The sequence below is a fragment of the Corapipo altera genome, unplaced genomic scaffold (assembly GCF_003945725.1).
Source record: "Corapipo altera isolate COAL_440 unplaced genomic scaffold, ASM394572v1 63, whole genome shotgun sequence".
In the NCBI taxonomy this organism is placed as follows: Eukaryota; Metazoa; Chordata; class Aves; order Passeriformes; family Pipridae; genus Corapipo; species Corapipo altera.
Window position 1 is genome coordinate 4170022 of NW_020884928.1, and position 8393 is coordinate 4178414.

The window sequence follows — 8393 nt, forward strand, 5'->3', positions numbered from 1 at the left end:
CAAAATAATTTTAAGGGTATCTGACTGATTTCTGGAGGAGTATTTTCACTAGTCATTGGGACACTTGCTTCTTAGGTTTACCTTTCTAAGGTGGGTCTAAGAGGCCACCTCTGCTTCTAATTTAGTTCAAGATCTGCAAGTGAGAAGACAGGTAAATGGAGAGGTCCTGCACAGGGCTGCTCCTAAGGGATGGCAAATATGTGGTTTTTCTTTTCAGAGACTGTTCCATGTGTTAAAATGTAAGTCCATAAAGTTGCCATGATAGCTTTTGCCCAGAGGTTTCATTGTCTCTTAAAATGTGTATCGTTTGCATTCGTTTTAGCTCCATTCTTTTCAGTGCAATTATCAAAGCAGAGCTTATTCCCCATGGAGCTGGTACAATTGTGTTCCTCCACATGCTCCAGGCTCTGTGTGAAGCTGCTAGTGTAGGCTCTGCTACTGCTGTTCCAAAAAGGTTCCTCAAATTCTCTCAGTGCTGAACTTAATTTATGTTTTCAGATGTGAACTTGATATTGTCTGAGTAGAATGTGTGCAGCGTAATATAGAAATGTCTCTGCACAGGGTTTAGGAGGAGGCAGGAGCCCCTCAGCCGTGTGTGTGCTTTTATTACAGAAAACCAAGATAAAGTTGTATTGTTGAGTCATCTGTTACAGCTCATTTAATTTGTACTTTGTTTTCATGTTTTAAGTGCCTGATGATTTTTTGTCAAGGAGGCAATGGTTTCACTGTTATAACACATACTTAGAATTCTGTACTTGTTACCTACTCTGTAATAGAATATTTTTGCAATTTCTGTTTGGAAATAAAGACTTATTAGGCATAATTGTGGGGGTGTTTTACTTTTGTGAACTCCTGTGACTAAACAATCAGAAATCAGTCTTCTGAGGCAGCAGCACAGAAAATGCATTAGTCTGATTCTTCTGCAGCAATATTAGCAACTGACAGGAGGAAGGCAGACAGTTCCTTAAAATTGTGCAAGGAAAAAAGCAAACTGTGGTTAAAAGCAGGTATAGGGAGGGGTTGGGGCACTGGTGCGTGTATAAGTATCTGTTGCTTAAATAATATCTCCATGTGATTTCAATCTTTTCTGTTCTTGAATGGCAACACAGTTAACCATCTTCTCTTGTTACTTCAAATGACTTGAAATACTTTTCAGAAATTATTTATTGAAGAAAAATCAAATGAGGAAAGGAACCAAACAAATTTGAAAACTATCTCTAAAAATAACAACATTTTGAAAACAATGATTAATGGAAAATGTTAAAACCTCTGATGCAAAAGTTTTTCATGCAAAATACCATGAATGCATGTCTGATAAATGTGTATCTAGTAGATTTCTACACATGTTTTGGTGGCTTATGTGGGGTTTTTTTCTTAATATAGATTTTGGTCACATACACAGATACTTACAGTGAACGAATTTCAAACAGATAAAGTTCAGAGAAAGAATTTTCCCTCCAAGCACTTACTTTTTACTTTTGGACAGAAGGCAGCCGTATAACTTCTGTGCTACTTACTGCGACTTCTCCAAATAGAAGCTGACTGCCTCATTAAATCAGGTCAAATATGTACATGCAGCTGTTTTGTAAGGAGGACTATTATCCTTTAGGGCCCTCTAGGGACTGAGCTGCAATTGGCAAATTTTATTGCAGATGGAACAGAGGGTTAGAACTGAAAGCTTTTATTTGGCCTCACAGACCATCAAGTGGCTTCTGCCCAAAGATTAAGATTGGATCTCTGTGGCCTCCCTCCTTCCCGTAGTGTATGAGTCTTTTACAGATGATCAAAATCAAAAGGTTTGTTTGTTGTGCTGACACCTGGAATTGCATATATAAGTGATGCAGATGCAAATGTGTGCTCATATTCAGAGCAGTTTCTAAAGCAGAATTGTGATTTCTGCCGTGGAAAGTAGGTGTCTTAGATTGAGCTTAGCCATCTCAAATATTTATGAACAGCCAAATGTTGACAGAGCAGCACTGCCTGGTGATCAGAACTGCTTGGTCCAAATACAGAATAACTGAGTGCTGCCCTAGACAAAGCGTTGCCTTTTCCTCATCTCTTGCTTAGAAGGGGAGCAGTCTGGGAAAAGGCAGCTGGGCAAGAGGAGAGTGGGAGGAAAGCTGCTGTGTACTGAGGTTGTGCCTGTCAAGCAGTTGTTGTACCTCTGGATTACACCAGGCACAAACTGTTCTCCTAGAGGCAGAGCATCTTCCATCAAGATGGCACTCCTGCTGTGGAAACACATGGTCACTGGTGTTAGAAGGGCTTAAGAAGGAATGTTCCCATGAGCAACAATATTGTCCAAGACCAGGTTAGGTTTTCCTCTTGGCTCAAAATACTGTTAGGCAAAAAGTGTCATGTAAAGATGTTAAAACATGAGGGCACTGGGTTATTCCAGGAGAAGAGAACAGCCAAACTCCACGAGTTGAAAGCCATGCAGTGGACTAGAGAAGCTGGAGTCACAGCCACAGCACAGCCAGCAGCTGGAAAAATACACATATAGGCAGAGGAAGTCATCAGAATTTTAAAAACTGAGGGGAGATTGCCTTCTTCTCACAAATCTCAGTATACCCATGTTCAGGTAACTACATGTGCCTGGGTTTTGAAATACACAGGCTTCTCCCATCCTGTATCAAGTGTCATTCTCACTGCACCAGAGCAAATTAATAGCGAATAGGAATGTTAAGGCCTCATGGCCTCTGCAGACTGATAGATGGAACCATCTGGTTAATGGAGATACCATAATGAAAGCATTAGTTTTTAAGTATAGCAATGCAGATCTTTTATCATGTAAGGGATAAAAGAGAGAGCCCACTGAGGACTGAATTTAGGCTGCTGTCTGTTTTCTACAGCACAGGCAAGCAAAGCTGAATTATTCCATGAGCTCACATCCTACCACTGTTGTTGGAGGAAGAAATGCTGGATGTGCTGGGAAAAAGATATAAGCATTAGAAATGGAATAACTTTCATCTTTGAAATTACTTTTATTAGGTAATTTGAGAGATTTGTAGGGCAAAAATAATCTGACTGAATTCCAAGTGCAGTTCTCCTTGTGTAATTCCAAACCTGCAGGGACATCTTTTTAGCTTTTAATCTTCTTTGTAAGGACAAACATTGCTCTGGTATTACATGTGGAGTTTTAATGGAGTAAAATCACTCAGAAAAGGTCCCTTAATTTGAACTGCCCCTCTAATACTGATACTTCCCCTTGAACAATATGCATTGTGCAAAACCTGCTGTGAGCCCAGGCAGGACCCCGGGAGTGGGTGCAGTCCCCTGCTTTCTCTGCCCTCTAACAAAACACAGGCACAGCTCCTGCCTGTGGGCTCCTACTGACCCCCACCCAGCCCTGTGATGTGGCTAGGACTCCTGCTAGGAATGTAGCAATGATGGGTCTGAATCACCTGTAGGAGAGGAAGGAGTTGAGGCAGGTGGCAGCATGCTGCCTCAGTAAATGTCCTAAAGCTGGATTGTGATATAAAAGAGAAGCAAAAGGACTCTTACCCTAGATAGATTTTAAATTAATTGGTTCTCTTTTCAAAAATACAGGATTTTTAAGACCTCCAGATTAAAGCTGGATCTCCATCAAATGATGGTATAAAATAACTTCTTTTTTAAAAGCCAGACATGTTGAAGCACTGAATGGGTCAGAGTGAGAGGCAGAACTAGCAGCTGTGACACAGGTCTACCAGTGTCCCTGTGCATCTCACCTTGCTGTAAGACTGAGCAAGATGGCAGAAGGAAATAGCCTGAGATTTGTCTCACCAACCAGTCTCCAGTTCAAGGCAGGGAGATTTGTATGCCCAGCCCCATGACCCATAAGTACAGGCGGCTACTTCACAGTCAGGGTGACTACTTTTTATATAAATTTTTACATCATAAAAACCTACACTTATTAGATCAGTCCCATCATTCCTGTCCTGCACTTTCCCAATCTACATTGAATGTTTCTTTTACAGTGCCTTAATCATAGAGCTCTGAACTCTGTTGGCCCTATTCACTCTGCTGCAATACAGATAATAATTTCTAGAATGAAATCTCTTTTTCTGAATATATTTAGCATTTTTCAGAAGAGTCTAAAATAGAAACTCTAAGAACATTAACTTAGAGCACTTTTCAAGTTCATCTTACTTGCAGTCCATTAAAGTGAAGTGACAACTGAGGTATGACATGAAGTAATTATACTGATTGTGTTGTATATGCTCTGCAGGAGCTGAATGATTTGCTGAGGATATTAATTTCAAAAGTCAGACAGCAAGAGATCAGATGAGATGAAAGATCACTGCAAAGTGACCTCAGACCAGGGGAAAAGAAAAGGAAGAGGGGGTAGTGTGGCCCAGCTGAGGAGTTCAGTGCTGTACAGTCTAGCAGTGAACTGAAGAAGATGCATTCTGACAGCAAAGGTGGTTTCCATGAAACTGAATGTAGGTGTCATCACTGCAATTCAAAGTCACCACTGTGGATTCCCTTTATGAGCTTGGTGAGAAGTGGAGTATAACTCATCTGGCTTGTTTTAGGTGTCTTTATTGGGATGTGATAAATCATGCCCTAGATTCCATGGTTTATGAAGAGAGTGTAGGGTGACTAGCTGGGCCACCCTCTTCAGTGTGCTGGCCCATAATTCAGTGTTCCACTTTGAGAGACTATGGAATGGGTGAAATGCAGATACAACCCCAGACTGAGCTACCATCTACCCTATTCACACAAAGCTGTGAGCAGGGAAATAGTAACTATATAACATAGAAATAGCATATGATGAGATCAGGTTGATAAGGATTCTCTGAAAGAGAATAGGGATAGATTCAAAAACATAGTGAATAACAAACATAGTGAACTTAATTTCTTTGACCTCTAAAACAATTTTCATGGTCACAAAAAGTTAATCAGAATGTAAAAGCTCTTTATCAAATGTTCACAGAAATCAGTATTGGATTTATATACTTGAACTGTTGTGCAACCCTGAATAGATATATTAAAAGTAGTTTAATCCGATTGTACTTTGGCTTTAGCTTAGTTCAGCAATCTAGCAATGCAAGTAAAACTGCTTTTACTTAGGGATTGTCACTGCTTCACTTGGATAAATTCATTAGCAAGGCATAAAGTAACTGTGAGTCTGCAGGGCTTTGGTTAAGCCATGGGGTAGATCTTCCTGAGGGAATCAAAAACTGGAGGTAAGTAATAGCCAGTTCTCAGTGTAATACAACACTACGAAGAGGATGTCATGAAGCTTGACTGGGCAGCATAGTCCTTGAATCTGGATATCCACAGTCAGAGAAAGGTAAGCAGTGGTAAAAGCATGGTTCTGTGCAGGGACCCCCACACTCATTATGTTCCGCACGGCTTCACCTGTCATTTAACAGAAAAAGCGTCAAACTACTTTAGTTTCACTAAAGTTTTGACTTGGTCAAGAAACAGTGTTGTGGCACACCCAGACCAAAACAAAAGTCTGTAATCATCATGGTTATTGCTGCTACTGACTCATGGACTTCATGGAAAAACACAGGCAGTCCCTGAGCTGAAGGCCCTGGGCTCAAGGGCCCTGAGCACATGTCCAAGGATCCCTGGTCCCTTGTGGTTTTGGCTGCTCAGACTCAGCCTGTACTGAAGAAGAGCCTGGCCCATACAGCCTGCCCCAGGGTAACCATCTGGGCTCATACAGCCACCTTCTGTAGCGAGAAACAGGCCCTTTATCCCATCTATCACAGTGCTCTTATGCCTCCACTGACAAAAGAGAGCCAATTTGAACAAGAGGTTTAGTTTTTGGCATCAAAAGATCACCTTGCTCACTGATTAAGGTTGTATCCTTGCATGGCACTGTTAACTGCATCAGAACTCCAGCCTGTGCAGCACAGGAACCATCCATAGGTGACAGTGAGAAGGGATGCCAACCAAATCATGTCTATCAGGAACCTTTTCTCTCTTTCTGTACAGCTGGAAATGAGGTGAGACATTGCAGTTCACAGGGAAGGATGCCTTTGGAGGGATCTTTTTGAGCTTCATGTAGTGGAAGTAGACAGCAGTCCCCAGATTTTTCCATGGCCAAGCACTTAGTCCTCTATTATTCCTCCTGCAAAATGTGGCCAACAATGCTTGATCCTCTCCCAGTAGTGTTATGGGGGTAGATAGTACATCTTGAGATCTGTTTATGTCCTGTATGATGGAGATCATGTGTGACCTACAGACAGATAGCATTTCCTCTCCCTAAAAACTGCAGTTTATCTCTTGCTGCTGTTCCACAACTTGATCTATGCTTGGTTGGCCATGACATAAAGCACAACTGGACAGTTTAGATGCAGAGTACCATTATCATGAAATTTAAATTACAAAGATAGAGAACAGATCAAAAGATCAAGGAGAGAATTTAACATTTTTTATTGGCTTTTTCTCTGCATTTTCTTAACTTTAACCAGAGGTGTTTCTGTCTTCCTATAATAATCATCCATTTCCAAGAAATGAAAATACACTTGCAAAACTAATAAATGAGAATCTATTTGCAAAGATATTTATTTATGCGCCTGGCACTTCAGGGTGTTTAGAGGGTAATCTCAAACTGTGAGCTCTGCACTGTGTAAATTTGGAAGCGATTTTTCTAAATGTCAAGTATTTATTACATGAAAAAAACATTTGGAGTGTGGAGCAGGTCCCCAGTGATATACAGTACATTTGGGGTAGGGCTTCTTGGATGAACAGAAATAATATTTGAGATACAAAAAAGCAACTCCTCCATTTGCAATTGCTTTGTGTACATGGAAAGGAGCTTGAACAAAGGTAGACGGCTAGCTCAGTGTTTTGCTTTGTCTCATGCATAAAACAGTGGTTTTCCAAGTCTTTTATATCCACGCCTGTGCCAATCTGTCTTTTCTCAGTCCTTGGGCACTTTTGCTTCTCTTTCTTACCCCCATAACAGCTCCTGCAGGCTCCATTCAGACTGCAGGCAAATAAACCCTGCAGAATTTATTTATGTAGGATTTTACCCACGTAATATCTTACCTTAATGTCAACATATCTCAAAGTGCAAAGCACTAAAGTGCAAATCTCCAACTGGAGGCTGATGATATGGAATATGAGGGACTCTGATCTATTGTGTGAAGCCCATGATGCCTGTTGTTTTGCTTGGAAATATGAAAATCATCAGAAGAAAGGGAAGGAACACTTAAAGGTGGCCTTACAGTGACATCAGCCAGCTCCCTCAGCACTCAGGGATGCATTCTGTCAGGGGTCAAGGGGTTTATGTATGTCCAGTTAGCTTAAGTATTATTCGACCTGATCCTCTTCCAGCAAAGGTACACCTTTCTTGCTCCAGTCTTTTGCCCTGGTCTCTGGGGATTCCTGAAGTTGTATCTTTCTAGCAAAGGCTTAGGTGAGGAAGACATAAAGTACCTCAGTCTTGTCCATGTCCTGTGTCACCAGAACCCCTGCCCCTTTCAGCAGAAGGCCCACATTTTCACTGGTCTTTTTTTCACCTTAAATATTTATGGAGGTTTTTCCTGTTACTCTTGACATTCCTTACCAGACTCAACTTAAGGTGGCTTTGGCTCTTTCCTAACCATGCCTGTATGCTCATATGGCGTCTCTGTATTTCTCACAGGTTACCTGACCCTGATCCTACTTTCTGCATACCTCATTTTTAGGTCTGAGTTTTTCCAGCAACTCTGTAACAATCCACACAGGCCTCCTGACATTTTTGCTTGACTTCCTGTTCTTTAGGATGGATTGTTCTTAAGCATAAGTAATGTGATTGTTGAATATCAACCAGCTTTCCTGGATCCCTCTTCCATTCAGGGTTCTATCCCATGGGACTCTTTCAAGAGGATCCCTGGAGAGGCCAAAGTCTTCTGTCCTAAAGGCCAGGGTTGGGGTCTTGGACTTCGCCCTGCTGTTTTCTCTCAGGATACTTCACTCCACCATCTCTTGGTCACTGCAGTCAAGGCAGCCTTCGACTTTCACATCCCCAGTGAGCCTTCCCTTGTCCGTAAGAGGTCTAACAGAGCACTTCTCACTGCTGGCTCCTCTATCACTTGGGTCGGGAAGTTTTCATCAGTGTTCTCCAGGACCCTCCAAGAGCATGCTCTCCTTCCAGCAGATATTGGTGTGGTTAAAGTCCACCATGAGGACCAGAGCCAGAGAATGTGAGGCTGTGGAAGGCCTTATCTACTTTTTTCTTCCTGATCAGAACAGACACCCTCTACATCAGGCACCTCCTTCCCCATGGAGGTGCCTGAAACCTTGGGGTAGAGGTGCCTGCTAGGGCTGCCCCATCCATCCTTCCACACCAGCCTGCCCTGTTCCCTGGCTGGGGGAGGTAGGACAGCCCCTGATGGTGAAGTTGTTCCCTCCCACTCTGTGTGGGGAGCATCTTACAGTGCCTGTTCATCTGATGATAGTGTAAGTCA